We start from the raw sequence: 24,624 nt of genomic DNA, 5'->3' as shown, positions 1-24,624 counted from the left end.
CTGCGGGCTCGGTGGCGACCTGCGGTCGCCACGGGTTCTATTCCCACTCTATGGGTGTCGTGGACACCCACGAGTGGAAATAGTCCCTGTTGGTCGGCATGCCGACCATCGGGATACTGAGCCGGCGGGATGGTGGAGGAGGTCATGTGACTGTCGGTCAGCAGACCGGCGGTCACATGAATACCACCCATTGTGACAGCTATGCTTTGGAAGTACAGTCAGTGTTGGTTACATTTTGTTAGTTACATTAAAATTCAAGAGTAGTAAATTTTGTTTTGTAATTAATCATTCTGGAACAGTTCCTTCTAAGTTTTTTTTTAATTGTCCTATGGGAATGATGTCTGCTTGAAGTTAAAATGAATCTATTTACATGTACTTGTTTATGGAATGTATTGGCATGGATCTGTTTGTCTAATATGAATATGTTCAGGTCGAGGAATTTAATTTTTGTTTTGTTGTATGTGGTGGTGAAAGTAAGGTTCAGGGTGTTGTTTTCCATGTAGTTTATGAACCTGGTGAGTGAGTCTTCACTGGCTTGCTAGATTAAGAAGATGTCATCTACATATCTCACCCAGAGGACGAGGTTTTGTGTTGAGCCCCTGACTGGACCAGATTAATTGTTTGGATCTTTGTGTACTTTTGGGAGGTAATAAAATACCAGTATGATGGGGTGTTTGACACCAAGGAATGAATGTTCTTGTGTTGTTAAGATTCCCTTGTCTAAGCCTTCTTTGAGTAGTGACTGTAATTCTTGTTTGAATTCCTCTCTAGTGTCTTAGTAAAATTTGTGGTAAGTGGGTGTGTCATCCAGATTTCTGTGTGCCTCCCTTTAAAAAGTCATCTATGTTAATGATGTCTACCCCCTTCTCCCATTTTGTCAACTGGTTTTACAATTATCCCCTTGGTCTCCCTCAATTCTTGTAATGCATCATGTTCTGCTTTTGTGATGTTGTGTATGTTCAGGCCTCTCTGTTGGTCCTTGATGTGCATTATGTCTATTTCCACATGTCTGTAAATGTGATTATGTGGTTTCTCTTTACATAGCTGGGGTAAATGTACCACTAAGAATGTTTTTATGCAACTCTTTATTACTTGGGACGCATTTTGAAGGTAGTTTTACCAAAATTCTATCAATATGTTAAAGTCCCTACTAGAGGGGGAAATGTGTTGGACCATGTCTATTGTAATATTAAGGATGCTTATGCGACTTTTAGATATCCCAATATTGGTCATTCTGATCACATGTCCCTATTTTTGGTTCCAGCATACAAAACCGTAGTCCAACGGTTTAGGCCGACTAGTACTAGTATTACAGTTTGGCCTGAGGGGGCAATGCAGAAACTTCAGGATGCTTTGGAATTTACTGATTGGGGGTTGTTCATTGAAGAATCATTGGGGGATGATAATAATGTGAATGTGGACTCCCTTACTTCCATGGTCCTTGGTTATGTGTGTTGTTGCATACAGAGTGTAACAATTAAAAAGTGTGTTCGTACTTACGCAAATGATAAACCATGGATAAATGGTACGGTTCGAACCTTATTAAGTGAGAGAGACAAAGCTTTTAGATCTGGTGACCAAAATGTTTTTAGGGCTGCCCGTCAAAAATTAAAAAAGGGTATAATAGAGGCAAAAAGGGCCTTTTCTGTTAAACTCGAAAGCAAGTTTAAAAATGATAAAGATGCAAAAAGTCTGTGGAAAGGTATTCAGGATATCTCTGACTACAAAGTTAATAAGAACCCCTCTCATAAAGAGGCTGACAGTTCCCTAGGGGAGACATTAAACATATTTTACTCTCGTTTTGATAGCATGGCTGTTTCCCCTGTAGACTGGGATGGGAATCTGGAGAACGCGGAGCCCCTGGTACTGGATGAATTGTCTGTCAGACGGTGCTTTGCCAGTTCTAAATCAGGTAAGGCCCCCGGCCCAGATGGGATTCCGGGAAATGTTATCAAGACATGTGCTGAGCAGTTGGCTGGGATTTTTACTATAATTTTTAACCTTTCTCTTGCCACTTGTCATGTGCCTAAGTGTTTTAAGTCATCTATTATTGTCCCGGTCCCCAAAAATGGTAAGGCCAGTGAGCCAAACGATTACCGACCAATTGCTCTGACATCTCTTATAATGAAGGCCTTTGAAAGATTGGTTATGGGACACATAAAAAAAAGTATCCCAGCCAATCTGGATCCTTTTCAATTTGCATATAAAGCAAATAGGTCGACAGATGACGCTGCTATCACCTTGATTCATCGTGTGGCTACCCATCTAGAATCCACATGTTCCTCTGCGAGAATTTTGTTTGTGGATTACAGTTCGGCATTTAATACAGTAATCCCAACATCATTAGTGTTTAAATTATCTGAGTTGGGATTGAATAACTTTGTATGTAGATGGATCTTGGATTTCTTGACTAACAGGCCCCAATCTGTTAGATTGTACAATTCCCTGTCAAGCGAACTTGTAATCAGTACAGGGGTGCCTCAGGGTTGTGTACTGAGTCCCCTGCTGTACTCTCTGTTTACCTATGATTGCCATTCAAATTCGGAGTCAGTTCACATTATTAAATTTGCCGATGATATCGCAGTCGTAGGTTTAATAAGTAAGGACGATGAGTCAGAATATAGATCTGAGGTCGCTAGGTTAGAAGCTTGGAGTCAAACTAATCACTTAATTTTAAATGTAAAAAAAACAAAAGAAATGATTGTAGATTTTAGGAAAATTCACATGCAGCCTTCTTGTCCCCTAGTCGTAAATAACCAGGTTGTGGAGACAGTTGAGTCCTTTAAATTCCTGGGTATTAACATCTCCAATGACCTGTCTTGGGGTATTCATACACGATGTGTTGTTAAAAAATCTCAACAACGCCTGTTTTTATTGAGGAAAATGCGCATGGCAGGGATACGTAAGGAGATTTTAGTAAACTTTTATTCAGCAATTTTAGAGAGTGTCCTCACATACGGAATTATAGTATGGTTTGGAAACTGTACTGCTATAGAACGTAAGTCCCTTCAGAGAGTGGTTAAAACTGCAAGTAGAGTAATTGGAGTCAGCCTGCCCTGTATTCAGGATATATATGAAAAAAGGCTCCTCACTAAGGTGAAAAGTATTCTGGGAGATCTATCTCATCCAAATGGGGGGATGTTTTCTGTGTTGCCATCTAATAGGCGTTACCGTTCTATTCTTTGTCGGACAAACCGGTTAAGGGGTAGTTTTTTCCCAAAAGCAATAAATATGTTAAACCAGATAGGACCGAGATAAATTGACAATTGGGAATGTCTTGGGTTTAGGAGTGCTCTCTTCGTTCTGTTCTTATGGTCTCTGTATATGCTTGCTTTTTAGTTTCGTTGATTGTTCATTGAACTATTGATGACAATAAAGTATTATTATTATTATTATTATTATTTTTTGGCAATATGTGATCATGATGCTTGACTGCGCATTGGTTATGTTCCTGCATATCTCTAAGGAGTGCAAAAATTGGTAATGTTGGTGCCAGTAAAGTGCTGGGTCTCCAACTAGTCTGCAGCTTGGTCTCACATTGCAAAAACCAGCTTGACATGTGAAGGTAAACCATTTAAGACAGATAAAGATCATTGGATGGTTAATCATACAGTATATATTGTTTATGGGCCATATTTATATAGGACACTGCTATGTACATTAATGTTTGTACTTGGTTTTGAGGAAAGTGTGTGTGTCCTGTGTGCAGTCTCCATCTGCCCCCCCCCCCCTCCTCCTCTAGTCGGCAGTGCTGCTCTGAGCACTAGTAGACTCTGTTGTTGTGCCAGAGTCTACTGTGCATGTGCAGGTCTCCAGGGAAATGAAGCAGTGGCCATTTTCTCTGTGATTTCCCTACTAAGCCAAACACTGAGAAAATGGTCACTGATCAGTGCTGTGCCTGCCGATGCTGGATTCCAGAAAGACAAGTATAAAAGGAATGGGTACAGGGTGTGCGGTGTGGAGCCCCCCTGGACCCAGGGGCCCATGTGCACTGCACACACTGCACCCATTATAGATAAGCAATTTGTGTATTGTGAAGGGTGCAGCATATATTGTAGCATAGTGTGGGTGTCAGCATTGTGCATGATGGCGCATATGTTGCAGCAAAGTGTGTGTGATAGTTTTGTGCAGGATGCAGCATATGTTGTAGCATAGTGTGGGTGTCAATACTGTGCAAGATGCAGCATATGTTGAAAGATAGTGTGGGTGGTAATATTGTGCAGGATGCAGTATATGTTGTGTCATAGTATGGGTGGCAGTACTGTGCAGGATGCAGCATATGTTGAAAGATAGTTTGGGTGTCAATACTGTGCAGGATGCAGTATATGTTGAAAGATAGTGTGGGTGGTAATATTGTGCAGGATGCAGTATATGTTGTGGCATAGTATGGGTGGCAGTACTGTGCAGGATGCAGCATATGTTGTATCATAGTGTGGGTGCCAATATTGTGCAGGATGCAGCATATTTTGTATCACAGTGTGGGAAGCATGACCATATACTATGATTGGTTATTTCATGCTAAACTATTTTCATGGAATTCATGAGAAATTTGTTAATTTTAAGCTTTTTTACCTTCATCTTTGCTTGTGAATGGTTTCCGCAGCCTCATTTTAAAATCGTTTTTTCTTTTGTTTGCCCTGTTTTTTTTAATAAGAGAACCTGTCTTCAAAAATGATTGTGTTGCCAAGAGATGTAAGATTTTATTAAGTTTAAATATGTTTGAATTGATTCTCGGTGAAAAAGAAAGCCGTTTTCCCAAAATCACAATACATGCTGGCTTAAAATCAATAGCTGACAACTTTACTACTGAAGAGTGGGCTGCCATTTTGTCACTCGCCTGTCAGTATTCATGTAACGTTCCACTTAGACCTCCCTCTGCATCTCATAGAATTCCTCTGTATATTAAAAGCTTTTTAATGGCTTTCAGGATGTGTAAAATGACTCCATTCAATTAAAGTTACTATATGTAGAAATTCTACCACTTGAGTTATGAATATTAATATGAAACATTTTTATACAATATCTATAGTCTGCATATTAAAGGAGCGATATAGTAAAGCTTAAAGAGAAATAAAGTTGATTGAGATAAAGTAAAACCAATCAGCTCTTGTAAATTGTCTAATACAGCCTTTAAAATTAGTTAGAAGCTGATTGGTTAGTGGTTTATTGCTCTCCATTTATCTCTCTCCAAGCAATGATGCTGTACATCTCCCCGTAAGACCTTAGAAATTGTTTTAATGCAGACACTTACCTAGCTCCTATATCATTGTAAACAAATCGTGATCTGCCTTAAAAAAATTACTACTTTAAGGGGGACATGTACTAAGCAGTGATAAAAGTGGAGAAGTGAGCCAGTGGAGAAGTTGCCCACGGCAACCAATCAGCATTGATGTAACATTTATAATTTGCATACTATAAAAGTATACAGAGCAGCTGATTGGTTGCCAAGGGCAACTTCTCCACTAGCTCACTTCTACACTTTTATCACTGCTTAGTACATGTCCCCCTAAGTCTCATGCTATAGATCCATTGGAAAGAGTGCCTTGGAGCAATGATGAGCTGCAGTCGGCCATGGGGCCACATGTGGCCCTCAGGACTATTATTTGCACTCCAAAGCTCCTTTCTACTCCTACATACCTTCCAACATTTATCACCTCCTCTCTGAGAACAATGTGAAATGGTTGGGGCCGCGTTACCGGTGGTCAGGATCCCAGCAGCCAGTATCCCGATGCCGGGATCCCGGACCGAAGCCCATTGTGGGCTCGCTGCACCTGCCACAGATTCTATTCCCACTCTATGGGTGTCATGGACACCCATGATTGGGAATAGTCCCTTGTAGTCAGCATGCCGACTGTCGATCTTCTCAGTGTTCAGGATGCAGGGGGAGGTTATGTGACCATCAGTCTCCAGACCGTTGGTCATATAACTACATCCCTGTGAAATATTGAGTATCACTGTTAGGGTCTGATGTATTAAGGCTATAAAAATAGCAGTTTATGGTGGTAATTCAGAGTTGATCGCAGCAGCAAATTTGTTAGCAGATGGGCAAAACCATGTGCACTGCAGGGGGGGTGGGCAGATATAACATGTTCAGAGAGAGTAAGATTTGGGTGGGGTGTGTTCAAACTGAAATCTAAATTGCAGTGTAAAAATAAAGCAGCCAGTATTTACCCTGCACAGAAACAAAATAATCCACCCAAATCTAACTCTCTCTGCAATTGTTATATCTGCCACAACTGCAGTGCACATGGGGGGTAATTCTGAGTTGATTGTAGCAGCACGTTTGTTAGCAATTGGGCAAAACCATGGCCCTCATTCCGAGTTGATCGGTCGCAAGGCGAATTTAGCAGAGTTACACACGCTAAGCAGCCGCCTACTGGGAGTGAATCTTAGCTTCTTAAAATTGCGACCGATGTATTCGCAATAATGCGATTACTAACTACTTAGCAGTTTCAGAGTAGCTCCAGACTTACTCTGCCTGTGCGATCATTTCAGTGCTTGTCGTTCCTGGTTGACGTCACAAACACACCCAGCGTTCGCCCAGGCACTCCCACCGTTTCTCCGGCCACTCCTGCGTTTTTTCCGGAAACGGTAGCGTTTTCAGCCACACGCCCCTGAAACGCCGTGTTTCCGCCCAGTAACACCCATTTCCTGTCAATCACATTACGTTCGCCGGAGCGAAGAAAAAGCCGTGAGTAAAAATACTTTCTTCATAGTAAAGTTACTTGGCGCAGTCGCAGTGCGAACATTGCGCATGCGTACTAAGCGGATTTTCACTGCGATGCGATGAAAAATACCGAGCGAACAACTCGGAATGAGGGCCCATGTGCACTGCAGGGGGTGCAGATATAACATTTGCAGAGAGAGTTAGATTTGGGTGGGTTATTTCGTTTCTGTGCAGGGTAAATACTGGCTGCTTTATTTTTACACTGCAATTTAGATTTCAGTTTGAATACACCCCACCCAAATCTAACTCTCTCTGCACATGTTACATCTGCTCCACCTGCAGTGCACATGGTTTTGCCCAACTGCTAACAGATTTGCTGCTGCGATCAACTTGGAGTTACCCCCATGGTTTTTCCCAACTGATAACAAATTTGCTGCTGCAATCAACTCTGAATTACCCCCTACATGTGGTTTTCATGCTAATTTATTATTCACTATATGTACAGTATAAAACAGTTAATGCATTAGATATCTGCTACAAAAATGTTCACACTGTAAACTATCACCAAACATTGCAGTTTTATTATGAAAAGTTTTATTTTTCAAATGCACAGACACAGAAAATATTTTTTATTTTCAAATTTGATTTCTTTAGTTTTTGCCATCTTTTGGTGGCAAGTTAGACAGAATAACATGAAAATGAATGAGGGGAAGGTATCGATCCCCAGAATCAGTGCCGTAACTAGACTTTTTAGCGCTGTGTGCAAGTAACCGCAACGGCGCCCCCCCCCCCTTTGTCATGTTTTGAAATGAATGCTACCTCTCCACCCTCCCCATCCCTTCCTATAATTCACACACCGCTAGTTACGCCACTGCCAGAGCGGCAACTAACTAGACATTTTGGTGCCCTCTGCCAGAAAGAGAATTGCCCCCCCACCGTTAGCCAGATTACACTGCATGGTCACATTACACAGCACGGTAGCTTCCGCCAATTACATTGCACAGCACGGTTGCATCCGCCAGTTACATTACACAGCACGGTAGTGTCCGCCAGTTACATTACACAGCACGGTAGCATCCGCCAGTTACATTACACAGCACGGTAGTGTCCGCCAGTTACATTACACAGCATGGCAATGTCCGCCAGTTACATTACACAGCACGGTAATGTCCGCCAGTTACATTACACAGCATGGCAATGTCCGCCAGTTACATTACATGCACGGTAGCTCCTGCAGTTACATTACACCGCACGGCAGCGTTCATTAGTCACATTACACCAGACAGTAATACTCCAAATATATGTATATATATATATATATATATATAGTTTTATACCATAGCAGAAGAATATTCACACACAATCTTATGTATTCAATTTACAGGGGACATTACATAAATGTATATGCAGTTTTGGGGTTTGTTTTTTTACAAAATCTCTGCACTAGTAGTTGATCTTTTTTTCTTTATTTTAGATAAACTACACAGTAGTTTATCTAATAAGTCACTGAAATAAGTAGTAAATAGGAGTAACCAGCTCTTCTCCCAGCCACTCTTTCCCACTACTGCCATTCTTACCCCCTTTACCTCATAACTACTTCAGAAGCTTGCATACAAAATTCCTCACTCACTTTCTCTCCTCTTACTTCATTCTCCGCTCATTGGAACTTCTGCCTGGGATGAAAATAATGACTTAAAAGGAAAATGGTACACATAGTGGGAAAATAGAAACATGCCCTTCAGGTTCAATCCATCTATCCAATGGAAGACAAAATAAAGCCCCCAGTGTGACAGGTGCCAAATTAGCCTTACAGGCAGGAAAAATGTTTATGGGCTCCAAAAGAAAACAAAAGATAAGTGGCCAAATGGAAGTTATTTCATGTAACGTACAGTGTCTGGGGAAAGTGTTGAATTAGTTCAGCTGAACAAAGCAAGGAAACAATTATGAGGCATTTGAAGTGATATATATGTGACTGCACTATATACTTCTGCTAAGACTTGAGACTAGGCCACTGAGACAATGGCCTCATGTGTGATCAATGATCTACTTCCAGTTTAGTCCTCCTGGACATCTATGACACTTTGCACACTGTTGGTCATACCTTTTACTCTACTGGGGTTATGACACAGTTTTTGGGTCACTTCTTATGTATCGAAGTGCTCCTTCAGTGTTGCCACATCTGCACCCCTTCCACTTTTCCTATCTGTTGAGTTTCTGTTCTTACCTCTTTGTTTTTATCACTATATTTGTTAATAACCTTAATATAGTAATATGGCTATTCTGCATTCAGTACATACCTACAATATAAGGAGCACTTACACGAGGGGTGGGAGGGAATGGAGGGAGAGACTTCACTTGCTGTGATAAGTATCAGCTGCAGCCGTCCTCTCCTCTGTACCCGGAAGTCAGTGTACAGTGCAGGAGAGCAGGAGGAGGGGGGGCGGAGCAGAGCCCAGCAGCACACGGAGAATGAGACTCACAGACACAGATTGCCCAGCGCTGCCTGCTGTGCCTGTGATCTATATTAGCAGCGCTGCCTCCGGCGGGGAAGGAGCCGGGCGCAGCGCTACTAATATACTGTACACTACAGCGGGCAGCGCAGCAGCTGGTGGTAGCTAATCAGTGTGGATGCTGATGGTGCGCCCACAGCGCGATTGCGCTGTGTGCAATGCCCCCTCAGCACACACCTAGTTACGGCACTGCCCAGAATCTCTGCATTGTTGCTCCTCTCCTAGCATAAGAGCATATCTCGTGCCACCAGAAGATTGAATACATTTTCTCCACTTGTCAAAACATCTAATATCAAATTTCTACCTGCTGTATATACCCATCTACAGATATATCCTCATACATCTAGCCTCAATACATCATGTTACAGGAGATGCCTGGTGTGAGTGAGCTGACAGGTCCCATGCAACTCAGCAAGCGTCGAGCACAATTATATACAGTAAGTGTTTCATATCATTAACCACTTAATTTGCAAAACAACGTACTACTGTGTGAATGTGCAACTTTCCATCTCGAAACATCTACAATTCAGATAAAGGTTAAAATGTTTACTGGGCATGTGCTGCCTTTTTGGCTCCTGCTTGCACAGTGCCAATTAAAGTTCAAATGTTTGCTGGGCACATACAACATTGTCACGAATGTACAGAGGTGATTATAGTTAAGTTGCTCTCTGGGCGTACATGACTTATCATGTCCGTGCCTGCACAATTTAATGAATGGAGCATTCCGACAGAGCTACCAGCTACACTTCACATAGGAAGTCCATTGTATGTTGTTAAGTTGCAGTTTTACAACACTTTGCATCCAAGGACACCGCCACTGGTTTCAGCATGACCAGAAAACTGGGTCAATACGCCCTTATTTTCTCAAGAACTGCCTGTCCTCGCCCCCGCTCTGCACCCAGTGGTGTCGAGAGAGGGGGGGGTACTAATTACCCAGGCCCAGGTCTGATGGAGGGGCCCAGTGAGGGCCCAGTAGGGGCCCCAGACCCCCTTACATGGCAGCAGCAGCTGCAGCTCTTATCCTCAGCCCAGCACAATCTGCTATGTGTTCGGCTGCAGTGTGGCCACGCAGGCACTTAAAATACCATTTTTTCAGTATTTTTTTTCTAAGGGTGCATGACCACGCCTGCTGTGATTAGGTCATGCCCCTGAAAAGTACCTGGGACTGGCCAGGCTCTCTACTGCCCTGCCTTCACCCAAACATCTGCAGTATCTCAACCATGTGTGCGATCTAGCAGAACAAGATCTGTACCTGTGCTGTGTGGCATCTGTGCATCGTACCATCAGAGATGAATGTTAAGCATTTGGTTTATGTATATTTCTGAATCAGACCCTATAGTAAGTAGCAATACATAATGTTAAGTAACATCGCTAAAATAAGGTCTAGGCTCAGTGCAACCTTATCTCAGAGCCGGCCAAAGCCAATTTGATGCCCTAGGCAAGATTCTGTCTGGTGCCCCCCCAGGGAGATAGTTGGGGATAGGGAGACAGGGAGATAGTGGGTGACGGAGATAGTCAGTGACTGGGGAGGGAGGGGTAACAGGGAGATAGTGGGTGACTGGGGAGGGAAAGGGAGATGGGGAGATATTGGGTGGCAGGAAGACACTGGGTGACAGGGAGAGGGTTAGGATAGATGGAAAAGGTACTGAACAGAATAGAAGGGACAGGAAAATGGTGTGACCAGGACATGGCAGTGGGGTCAGGACCAGGACAAAGGTGACAGGGCAGTAAAGAGGAGACAGGGACAGGACAGTGATGGCAGAACAAAAGGCCAGGAAGGACAGAGGTGACAGGGACAGTACAGAAGTGACAGGGCCAGGATAGAGGTGGCATGGACAGGGCTAGAACACAGGTGTTAGGACCAGGACAGATGGAGCAGGGACAGGACAGAACAGAGGGGACGGAAGAGAGGAGTGACAGGAACAGTATAGAGGTGACAGGGCAATGTCAGAGAGGATAGGGACAGTGCAGAGGGGACAGGAGAGAAGTGTGATAGTGCTGGGACAGAGGGGACAGGGATATGACAGTGGGGACTGGGACAATACAGTGAGGATAGGACAGAGGTGACAGGTCAAGGGTCAGTGGGTCAGGACAGGGGTGACAGGATAAAACAGAGGGAACAGGAGAAAGGGCTGACAGGGCAGGACAGAGGGGACAGGGACATGAGAGTGTGTAAAGCACAGAGAGGTCAGGGACAGGAGAGAGGTATGGAAGAGGTGATACTGTGGCACCCACTGCATAGTGAAGTGGCTGAGAGGAGGAAAACTACAGACTGCAGGACTGTAATTTAGGATTGTAGTTTTATTATAAGTGAGTGCTGAGTTCACTATGTGGAGATATAACACAAACACACACACACACACACACACACACACACACACACTCTCTCTCTCATCCCAGATACGAGGCGGTACTCCACAGTCTTGATAAAGTGCAAAAATCATTTTTAACCCTTATGAAGGCAGCCCGCCAAGTGTTTCTATAATACAATGAGTGCCCTTCTACATATATATATGGGTGTATATATGTATATATATATATATATATATATATATATATAAAAGCAAAGAAATGCCACGCCACTTGTGAGGCTATTACTCCAAAGCTATATAGAATCACACTCCCAATTATCTGTGCGTCAGTTGTCCCCTAAGAAAACAGCAATGGTGTATTGCTGCAAATAGAAAATAGGAATACCAGATAGGGGTTCTAGCGACCAGTGGTGTGGTGTTATCAAATTTCTACCAGGTCTATCAATACACTGGAGTATATAAATTAAATAAAAATATTTTATTTTAATTTTACAGTACTGTATAAAAATATATATATATATATATATAGCAGAGAAAAGTTTTTTATAAAAGAGTATACATGTAAATAGGAATAAAAAATACAATAATTAAAAGTGTGCAATATAGGGGAATTCTTTTAAAATGCAATTTTGCAAGGTAATCTAAAAAAATCCAAGTACAAAAAAAATAAAGCTAAAAAGTTTTAACTGATTTAGTAGGAGGTCTATAGGGAAAGGCCCAACGCGTTTCGTCTCTGAGACTTCTTTAAGGGGTAGTGACATACTGAGACAGGGCTCCTATAAATACTAGAGATGAGCGGATTCGGTTTTACTCGGTTTTACTCGGTTCTCAAAACGGCATCTTATTGGCTCACGGATGTCACGTGTTTTGGATAGCCAATAAGATGCCGTTTTGAGAACCGAGTAAAACCGAGTAAAACCGAATCCGCTCATCTCTAATAAATACCCCCCATAATTGTGTAATTAGTCATGACCTCATATACTGTTTGGGTGGGTATCTTAGTATCCATTAATGAATTCTTTATCAAAACACAATCACAGACATGGAAAGCATTAATGTATTGTAACAGATTACATATTGGTTGTTATTTCCAAGTAATGATAGTTATACATGCAGTTTTTGTGCTGTTCGTGTGTGATGCTGTACTTCCGCCACACTTCCGGTGTGCGGAAAGTTCTAGTGCGCATGCGCGCCACTCCTTACCTTCTTCACATGGTCTAATATAGTAATTAATTAAGTTCCTGTAGTGATGCAGCTTATGCCCGAGGTCCAGGCTTCCTGTCTGACGTTTCCACTATCACATGACTCCCGTCCGAATGCGGAAGTGCTGTGCTTGGAACGCATTTTGGCCCGCATCACGTGGTTCGATGGAACTCATCTCAGCCCGCATCACATGGTCCGATGTGTATAGCTTTAAATGGGTTGTTATGGCAACAATGCTGCAGCATGTCCAAGCATTGTCACAATACATAAAGGAGGCAAACACAGTGCAAATTTAAAAAACACACATAAGTCGTGTCATTCTATTGTAATTCATATTTTAGGATCAATACTAGTCTATATACGTTACATATGTTTATCTTTATAGTTTATTTATTAGTTATAACTGGGTACATATTAGGTTTATTATTTATTTATTTTCCGGATTGCAAACATAATTAATATGGAGGAAAAAATAATAAAAATATATAAAATATATGATATATAATATATAAAATAATAATAAATAATAAATAGAGAATTAATAAGGAGGAAATAAGGAGGAATAAATAATAAGGAGGAAAAAGGGGTGGTGTGCTTATTATTCTACTATGTGCATCTATATTCAAAGTGATATTAATAGAAGTGTCCATTATATTTAAGAGTAACCAAGTGTCATACTCTTGCTATAATTAAGTGATACACTATTAATATTTATTATTTATCGTGATTATTATGTGATTTACTACTAATATTCATTATACTACCATGATTATTAGATGTGTACGTGAAGATTTCTAACTATGTCCATAAGTCTACAAGTGAGTGCAATGGGTTCTGTTATCTTTTTAGCTCTGTATATACACACTATGCTTTCAGGAGTCGCTTAGTTTTTAAGTACAGTACCCAATCTTCCCAATGGGTCGCCCCTTTTGTTACTGGTCAGGCCCAACACTGCTTAGCTTCCAAGATCAGCTGAGATTGGGCATTTCCAGTGTGGTTTGACTGTATTTACCTCATACACAACAGATGATGCCAAAATATTTTTTATTATTATTTATTACATACGTGATTCTTTCAGAAACAGTGAAAATGGTGAAAGAGAAGAAGAAACGGTGAAAAAAGAACTAGAGATTTTTCTGGAACGACACCTTCACAAAAAGGGAGCGATGTCATAGCTCTCGTTGAGGCCAAGGGGGTGCATGGTTTGTAGGTGAAAGATCCAAAACATCTCTCGCTGCGACAGTTTCTTTGCCAGGTCTCCCCCTCTTTCTCCTAATTTGACCAGTTCTATGGGTTTGAAGGTTAAATCTTCTGGATTTGAATTGTGTTTCTCAGTGAAGTGTCTTGAAATGGTGTGACTGTCTACTTTGTTCTTGATGTTCCTGATATGTTCTTGTATCCTAAGTTTCAGTTGTCTCTTTGTCTTGCCTACATACTTTTTTACACAGGTGCATTCTAACAAGTAGATCACAGATGAATTGTTACAGTTGATAAAGTCTTTAATTTTGTACTCTTTAAGGTTTCCAACATCGCTGAAACTTTTGCAGTTTGGGTGGAGAAATTTACAAACATTACACCAGCCACATTTGTAGGATCCCACACACTTTGGCAACATTTGGGTATCACCTGTTCCATTTTTGAGCATACTTGGTGCAGTAAGTCTTTAAGATTTTTTGATTTCTTATAGATTATTTCTGGACGTGACAGGAGTATCTCCTTTAAAACTGGATCCATTAAAAGAATTCCCCAGTGGGTCCTGAGTGATTTCTGTATTAGATCTTCATGGTGGTTGTAAGTAGTGACGAATGCTGTTGAATCTTTCTTTTTATTTTTGACCTTGTATTCAAGTAGATCCTCCCTGTTCAGATCCTATGTTCTTGTAATGGCCTTCTGTAGAATTTCAGGTGGATACTCTTTTTCTTCAAATCTTCCCTTGTAGACCTCTAGTTGTACTTCACATTCTTTCCAGTCGCTACAGTTTCTTCGTAATTTGTGGAAATGGGAGTAAGGTATGTTACTTTTCCACTTCTTGAGATGGTTACTTTTAAAATTAAGATAACTATTTCGATCAACTTCTTTGATAAAGTTCTTGGTCCAAACTTTTCTTTCTGTTCCTGTTAATATCAGATCTAAAAACTTGATTGATACCCCATTGATGTTGGAGGTAAAGGAGAGGTTCATATCGTTGTTACTAAGGTATAAAAAGAATTGAATAAAAAGATCCAGAGTCCCATCCCATATAAGTAAAATATCGTTGATATATCTCTTATAAAAAATGATATGATCTTTAAAACGATGTTGACTGTAAATAAAGGAATTCTCCCAACAACCCATAAAAAGATTAGCAAAACTTGGTGCGAATATAGTGCCCATAGCTGTTCCGCAGCACTGTAGGTAAAAATGATCTAAAAATGTAAAATAGTTATGACTCAGGATAAAAAACATGATGTCACAGATAAAATCTTTGTGTTGGGTTGTGAGTGATGGATCATTGTCCAGAAAGCTTCTGCAGGCTGAGATTCCTTTTAGCTGTTCGATACACGTATATAACGATTGTATGTCAATGGTGACCCAGAGATAATTATCATCCCATTTCTGATCCTTCATCAGATTAAGTACTGTCATGGTATCTTTTAGGTAAGATGGTAAGTCCTTCACATATTTATTTAAGAAAATATTGACATATCCATTAGTGAATTCTTTATCAATTCTTTATCAAAACACAATCACAGACATGGAAAGCATTACAATAGTGGATACTAAGATACCCACCCAAACAGGATATGAGGTCATGACTAATTACACAATAATGGGGAGTATTTATAGGAGCCCTGTCTCAGTATGTCACTACCCTTTGAAGAAGTCTGAGAGATGAAATGCATTGGGTCTTTTCCTAGAGACCTCCTGCTAAATCAGTTAAGACTTTTTAGCTTTATTTTTTGTACTTGGAATTTTTTAGATTACCTTGCAAAATTGCATTTTAATAGAATTCCCCTATATCATATTGCACACTTTTAATTATTGTATTTTTTTATTCCTATTTACATGTATACTCTTTTATAAAAAAAACTTTTCTTGCTATATTTTTATACAGTACAGTAAAATTAAAATAAAATATTTTTATTTAATTTATATACTCCAGTGTATTGATAGACCTGGTAGAAATTTGATAACACCACACCACTGGTCGCTAGAACCCCTATCTGGTATTCCTATTTTCTATTTGCAGCAATGCACCATTGCTGTTTTCTTAGGGGGCAACTGACGCACAGATAATTGGGAGTGTGATTCTATACAGTTTTGGAGTTATAGCCTCACAAGTGGTGCAGCATTTCTTTGCTTTTACGTTAATTTTTGGTTTACTTTGCACGGCGGCTTGGTGACAAAAAACTCCAACATTGTAGCTAACATGCTTAGGAGTAATGACCGCAACATTAGAAGGAATGATTTATGCAAGAAAGTTTTTAATGGAAACACAACAAATACAACTGAACATATTAAGTGTGACCTAGATGAACTATTTTGGGGAATGGAGAGACTCCTAACCAAGGAGCTTAAAATTTGGTGGGACATTAAAGGACTAGAACATTACATTTCAGTCAACAGGGTCCCTAGGGGCTTAAGACTGTTGAAACAGCCCACACTTGGAAATATGAATCCTGAATTCCTAGAAAAATGGGACAAGACACTAATACATGTTCCATTGATTTGATGAAATTACTCGTCATTAAAAAAAGGGGATCTTTTTTGGAAATAGAAAGTGAAATCAAGAACAAAGAGACTGAATTGGAGTCTTTCAAAGACAAAGAAGATTACATTATTAATGAGAAAGTTTTGAACAAAAAAGTGGAACACATAGAAAATGTGGTCATCAAAGGGAAAGAAAGACTTGGAGTAGAATCAGAACACAAGAATAGGATCCACGAAGGAATGAGAAATCACATTGGACCCTTGTACCCAACAAGGGAAGAACACCAAGGAACACGACCAACAACACACCTGCAACTTCACATCCGAGAACAAGCAATAGATTTACAGCTTTACAAAGGTTAGGATCAGACACCAACCATTTTTTTATCTTTGGAAACAGGCACCTGTCCAAAAGAAATCACAAAATACCATCTGAAGGAGGACATACGACACGCAACACCTCTCAAAAGGCAATATCTAGAAGAAGAGGCAAACAGGGCGGCAGGAGGCAGAGAACAGAAAATAAGGACACTCCAACAATAGATCCGGCCACAAAAGGGATCTTTAATCTATCAAAGCATAATTTAACAAAACCGGTAGTATCAATTTTGAGTAATGGCCTATCCTTTGCACCTACGGAAGGCCTCAATAAATTCAGCACATTCATAGATCTTAACAAATTCGTGAGGAAATTAACTTTAAAAAAACACTGCTCAAGAAAAGAAGATGCCATTATTTCTAACTATGAAAGTCGCTCTAAGTCTGGATTAAAACCAGTATCAAAATACTACCCTCTAGAATCAAAGAGCAGCAATTTTAGCATTTTCTATGATTTGGTGAAGAAAGACCTATGTGAGAATGACATCAAACCAGTGAAAGAAAAGAACCTAAGCAATCGGGAGAGTGAAGCATTAAAAAGACTACAGAAGAACAAGGAAATGGTTTTAGAACCGGCTGATAAAGGGGGGGTGGGGGGTGGTTGGTGATCATGGATCAGAATCGGTACATTGAGGAAGCCGAGAGACTCCTAGGAGACAAGAAATCATATTCAATTTTACCTAACGATCCTAAAGACCAATATATAGAGGAGTTGAGAACATTACTCCTTCGAGGGCTTCGGACAGAACTTATTACAAAAGAGGAATATCAGTATTTAATGAGAGCCGACCCCATCACCCCTATATTTTATTTCTTACCAAAGATACATAAGTCCCTTTCCAATCCACCTGTCCGACTGATAATAGCAGACATTGACTCACTTACATCCAACCTGTCGGAATATGTCGATATTTTCTTAAATAAATATGTGAAGGACTTACCATCTTACCTCAAAGATACTACGACAGTACTTAATCTGATGAAGGATCAGAAATGGGATGATAATTATCTCTGGGTCACCATTGATGTACAATCGTTATATACGTATATCGAACATCTAAAAGGAATCTCAGCCTGCAGAAGCTTTCTGGACAATGATCCATCACTCACAACCCAACACAAAGATTTTATCTGTGACATCATGCTTTTTATACTGAGTCATAACTATTTTTAATTTTTAGATCATTTTTACCTACAGTGCTGCGGAACAGCTATGGGTACTATATTCGCACCAAGTTTTGCTAATCTTTTTATGTGCTGTTGGGAGAATTCCTTTATTTACAGTCAACATCGTTTTAAAGATTATATAATTTTTTAAAGAGATATATCGACGATATTTTACTTATATGGGATGGGACTCTGGATCTTTTTAATCAATTATTTTTATACCTTAGTTACAATGATATGAACATCTCCTTTACCTCCAACATCAATGGGGTATCAATCAAGTTTTTAGATCTGATATTAACAGGAACAGAAAGAAAAGTTAGGACCAAGAACTTTATCAAAGAAGTCGATCAAAATAGTTATCTTCATTTTAAAAGTAACCATCTCAAGAAGTGGAAAAGTAACATACCTTACTTCTATTTCAACAAATTAAGAAGAAACTGTAGCGATTGGTAAGAATGTGAAGTACAACTAGAGGTCTACAAGGGAAGATTTGAAGAAAAAGAGTATCCACCTGAAATTCTACAGAAGGCCATCACAAGAACTTAGGATCTGAACAGGGAGGATCTACTTGAATGCAAGGTCAAAAATAAAAAGAAAGATTCAACAGCATTCATCACTACTAACAACCGCCATGAAGATCTTATACAGAAATCACTCAGGACCCACTGGGGAATTCTTTTAATGGATCCAGTTTTAAAGGAGATACTCCCGTCACGTCCAGAAATAATCTATAAGAAATCAAAAAATCTTAAAGACTTACTGGCACCAAGTATGCTCAAAAATGGAACAGGTGATACCCAAATGATGTCAAAGTGTGTGGGATCCTATAAATGTGGCCAGTGTAATGTTTGTAAATTTCTCCACCCAAACCGCAAAAGTTTCAGCGATGTTGGAAACCTTAAAGAGTACAAAATGAAAGACTTTATCAACTGTAACAATTCATCTGTGATTTACTTGTTAGAATGCACCTGTGGAAAATAGTATGTAGGCAAGACAAAGAGACAACTGAAACTTAGGATACAAGAACATATCAGGAACATCAAGAACAAAGTAGACAGTCACACCATTTCAAGACACTTCACTGAGAAACACAATTCAAATCCAGAAGAATTAACCTTCAAAGCCATAGAACTGGTCAAATTGGGAGAAAGAGGGGTAGACCTGGCAAAGAAACTGTCGCAGCGAGAGATGTTTTGGATCTTTCACCTACAAACTATGGACCCCCTTGGCCTCAACAAGAGCTATGAGATCACTCCCTTTTAGTGAAGGTGTCGTTCCAGAAAAATCTCTAGTTCTTATTTCACCGTTTCTTCTTCTCTTTCACCATTTTCAATGATTCTGAAATAATCACGTATGTAATTATAACAAAAAATATTTTGGCATCATCTGTTGTGTATGAGGTAAATACAGTCAAACCACACTGGAAATGCCCAATCTCAGCTGATCTGAGAAGCTAAGCAGTGTTGGGCCTGACCAGTACCAAAAGAGGTGACCCATTGGGAAGATTGGGTACTGTACAGATAAACTAAGCGACTCCTGAAAGCATAGTGTGTATATACAGAGCTAAAAAGATAACAGAACCCATTGCACTCACTTGTAGACTTATGGACATAGTTAGAAATCTTCACGTAGACATCTAATAATCACGGTAGTATAATGAATATTAGTAGTAAATCACATAATAATCACGATAAATAATAAATATTAATAGTGTATCACTTAATTATAGCAAGTGTATGACACTTGGTTACTCTTAAATATAATGGACATTTCTATTAATATCACTTTGACTATAGATTCACATAGTAGAATAATAAGCACACCACCCCTTTTTCCTCCTTATTATTTATTCCTCCTTATTTCCTCCTTATTAATTCTCTATTTATTATTTATTATTTATTATTATTTTAAATATTATATATCATATATTTTATATATTTTTATTATTTTTTCCTCCATATTAATTATGTTTGCAATCCGGAAAATAAATAAATAATAAACCTAACATATACCCAGTTATAACTAATAAATTAACTATAAAGATAAAGATATGTAACGTATATAGACTAGTACTGATCCTAAGATATGAATTACAATAGAATGACACATCTTATGTGTGTTTTTTAAAATTTGTACTGTGTTTGACTCCTTTATGTATTGTGACAATGATTGGACATGCTGCAGCATAGTTGCCATAACAACCCATTTAAAGCTTTACACATCGGACCATGTGATGCGGGCTGAGATGCGTTCCATCTGACCACGTGATGCGGGCCAAAATGCGTTCCAAGCACAGCACTTCCGCATTTGGCCGGGAGTCATGTGACAGTGGTAACATCAGACAGGAAGCCTGGACCTCGGGCATAAGCTGCGTCACTACAGGAACTTAATTAATGACTATATAAGACCATGTGAAGAAGGTCAGGAGTGGCGCGCATGCGCATTAGAACTTTCCGCACACCGGAAGTGTGGCGGAAGTACAGCATCACACGCGAACAACACAAAAACTGCATGTATAACTATCATTACTTGGAAATAACAACCAATATGTAATCTGTTACAGTACATTAATGCTTTCCATGTCTGTGATTGTGTTTTGATAAAGAATTCATTAATGGATACTAAGATACCCACCCAAACAGTATATGAGGTCATGACTAATTACACAATTATGGGGGGTATTTATAGGAGCCCTGTCTCAGTATGTCACTACCCCTTGAAGAAGTCTGAGAGACGGAACGCGTTGGGCCTTTACCTATAGACCTCCTGCTAAATCAGTTAAGACTTTTTAGCTTTATTTTTTGTACATGGAATTTTTTAGATTACCTTGCAAAATTGCATTTTAATAGAATTCCCCTATATCATATTGCACACTATTAATAATTGTATTTTTTATTCCTATTTACATGTATACTCTTTTATAAAAAACTTTTCTTGCTATATATATATATTTTTATACAGTACGGTAAAATTTAAATAAAATATTTTTATTTAATTTATATACTCCAGTGTATTGATAGACCTGGTAGAAATTTGATAACACCACACCACTGGTCGCTAGAACCCCTATCTGGTATTCCTATTTTCTATTTGCAGCAATACACCATTGCTGTTTTCTTAGGGGGCAACTGATGCACAGATAATTGGGAGTGTGATTCTATATAGTTTTGGAGTAATAGCCTCACAAGTGGCGCGGAATTTCTTTGCTTTTACGTTAATTTTTGGTGTACTTTGCACGGTGGCCTGGTGACAAAAAACTCCAACATTGTAGCTAACATGCTTAGGAGCAATGACCGCAACATTAGAAGGAATGATTTATGCAAGAAAGTTTTTAATGAAAACACAACAAATACAACTGATCATATTAAGTGTGACCTAGATGAACTATTTTGGGGAATGGAGAGACTCCTAACCAAGGAGCTTAAAATTTGGTGGGACATTAAAGGACTAGAACATTACATTTCAGTCAACAGGGTCCCTAGGGGCTTAAGACTGTTGAAACAGCCCACACTTGGAAAAATGAATCCTGAATTCATGGAAAAATGGGACAAGACACTACATACATGTTCCATTGATTTGATGAAATTACTCGTCATTGAAAAAAGGAGATCTTTCTTGGATATAGAAAGTGAAATCAAGAACAAAGCGACTGAATTGGAGTCTTTCAAAGACAAAGAAGATTACATTATTAATGAGAAAGTTTTGAACAAAAAAGTGGAACACATAGAAAATGAGGTCATCAAAGGGAAAGAATGAAAGTTTGCACGTGACAAAAATGACTACGACCAGGGCAGAATCAAGACTTGGAGTAGATTCAGAACACAATAACAGGATCCACGAAGGAATGAGAAATCATATTGGACCCTTGTACCCAACAAGGGAAGAACACCAAGGAACACGGCCAACAACACACCTGCAACTTCACATCCAAGAACAAGCAATAGATTTACAGCTTTACAAAGGTTAGGATCAGACACCGACCATTTTTTGTCTTTGGAAACAGGTAGCCGTCCAAAATAAATCATAAAATACCATTTGAAGGAGGACATACGACACGCAACACCTCTCAAAAGGCAATATCTAGAAGAAGAGGCAAACAAGGTGGCAGGAGGCAGAGAACAGAAAAGAAGGACACTCCAACAATAGATCTGGCCACAAAAGGGATCTTTAATCTATCAAAGCATAATTTAACAAAACCGGAAGTATCACTTTTGAGTAATGGCCTGTCCTTTGCACCTACGGAAGGCCTCAATAAATTCAGCACATTCATAGATCTTAACAATTTTGTGAGGAAATTAACTTTAAAAAAACACTTCTCAAGAAAAGAAGATGCAATTATTTCTAACTATGAAAGTTGCTCTAAGTCTGGATTAAAACCAGTCTCAAAATACTACCCTCTAGAATCAAAGAGCAGCAATTTTAGCATTTTCTATGATTTGGTGAAGAAAGACCTATGTGAGACTCACATTAAACCAGTGAAAGAAAAGAACCTAAGCAATCTGGAGAGTGAAGCATTAAAAAGACAACAGAAGAACAAGGAAATGGTTTTAAAACTGGCTGATAAAGAGGGGGGTGATCATGGATCAGAATTGATACATTGAGGAAGCCTAAAGACTATTAGGAGACAAGAAATCATATTCCATTTTACCGAACGATCCTAAAGACCAATATATAGATGAGTTGAGAACATTACTCCTTCGAGGGCTTCGTACAGAACTTATTACAAAAGAGAAATATCAATATTTAATGAGAGCCGACTCCATCACCCCCATATTTAATTTCTTACCAAAGATACATAAGTCCCTTTCCAATCCACCTGGCCGACCGATAATGGCAGGCATTGACTCTCTTACATCCAACCTGTCGGAATATGTCGATATTTTCTTAAATAAATATGTGAAGGACTTACCATCTTACCTCAAAGTTACCACGACAGCACTCAATCTGATGAAGGATCAGAAATGGGATGATAATTATCTCTGGGTCACCATTGACGTACAATCGTTATATACGTGTATCGAACATCTAAAAGGAATCTCAGCCTGCAGAAGCTTTCTGGACAATGATCCATCACTCACAACCCAACACAAAGATTTTATATGTGACATCATGCTTTTTATACTGAGTCATAACTATTTTAAATTTTTAGATCATTTTTACCTACAGTGCTGCGGAACAGCTATGGGTACTATATTCGCACCAAGTTTTGCTAATCTTTTTATGGGTTATTGGGAGAATTCCTTTATTTACAGTCAACATCATTTTAAAGATCATATCATTTTTTTATAAGAGATATATCGACGATATTTTACTTATATGGGATGAGACTCTGGATCTTTTTAATCAATTATTTTTATACCTGAGTAACAATGATATGAACCTCTCCTTTACCTCCAACATCAATGGGGTAATAATCAAGTTTTTAGATCTGATATTAACAGGAACAGAAAGAAAAGTTAGAACCAATAACTTTATCAAAGAAGTCGATCGAAATAGTTATATTCATTTTAAAAGTAACCATCTCAAGAAGTGGAAAAGTAACATACCTTACTCCCAGTTCCACAAATTAAGAAGAAACTGTAGCGACTGGAAAGAATGTAAAGTACAACTAGAGGTCTACAAGGGAAGATTTTAAGAAAAAGAGTATCAACCTAAAATTCTACAGAAGGTCATCACAAGACATAAGGATCTGAACAGGGAGAATCTACTTGAATACAAGGTCAAAAATAAAAAGAAAGATTCAACAGCATTCGTCACTACTTACAACCGCCATGAAGATCTTATACAGAAATTACTCAGGACCCACTGGGGAATTCTTTTAATGGATCCAGTTTTAAAGGAGATACTCCCGACACGTCCAGAAATAATCTATAAGAAATCAAAAAATCTTAAAGACTTACTGGCACCAAGTATGCTCAAAAATGGAACAAGTGATACCCAAATGATGCCAAAGTGTGTGGGATCCTATAAATGTGGCCGGTGTAATGTTTGTAAATTTCTTCACCCAAACTGCAAAAGTTTCAGCGATGTTGGAAACCTTAAAGAGTACAAAATTAAAGACTTTATCAACTGTAACAATTCATCTGTGATTTACTTGTTAGAATGCACCTGTGGAAAAAAGTATGTAGGCAAGACAAAGAGACAACTGAAACTTAGGATACAAGAACATATCAGGAACATCAAGAACAAAGTAGATAGTCACACCATTTCAAGACACTTCACTGAGAAACACAATTCAAATCCAGAAGAATTAACCTTCAAAGCCATAGAACTGGTCAAATTGGGAGAAAGAGGGGGAGACCTGGCCAAGAAACTGTCACAGCGAGAGATGATTTGGATCTTTCACCTACTGTACAAACCATGGACCCCCTTGGCCTCAACGAGAGCTATGAGATCGCTCCCTTTTTGTGAAGGTGTCGTTCCAGAAAAATCTCTAGTTCTTATTTCACCATTTCTTCTTCTTCTCTTTCACCATTTTCAATGTTTCTGAAATAATCACGTATGTAATAATAATAAAAAATATTTTGGCATCATCTGTTGTGTATGAAGTAAATACAGTCAAACCACACTGGAAATGCCCAATCTCGGACAATCTTGGAAGCTAAGCAGTGTTGGGTCTGACCAGTACCAAAAGGGGCGACCCATTGGGAAGATTGGGTACTGTACAGAAAAACTAAGCAACTCCTGAAAGCAT

At 39.3% G+C, this 24,624-nt stretch overlaps 1 pseudogene; it reads right to left on the bottom strand.

Annotated features, from left to right (window-relative positions):
* Positions 1-13,583: 13,583 nt before the first annotated feature.
* LOC134946125 (5S ribosomal RNA) lies at positions 13,584-13,702 on the bottom strand (annotated as a pseudogene).
* Between the last annotated feature and the right edge of the window lie 10,922 nt (positions 13,703-24,624).

Source organism: Pseudophryne corroboree, chromosome 7 (assembly GCF_028390025.1).
Source record: "Pseudophryne corroboree isolate aPseCor3 chromosome 7, aPseCor3.hap2, whole genome shotgun sequence".
Classification (NCBI taxonomy): domain Eukaryota; kingdom Metazoa; phylum Chordata; class Amphibia; order Anura; family Myobatrachidae; genus Pseudophryne; species Pseudophryne corroboree.
The sequence above is the reverse complement of the archived record's forward strand: the minus strand, read 5'-3'. Positions and strand labels throughout refer to the sequence as shown.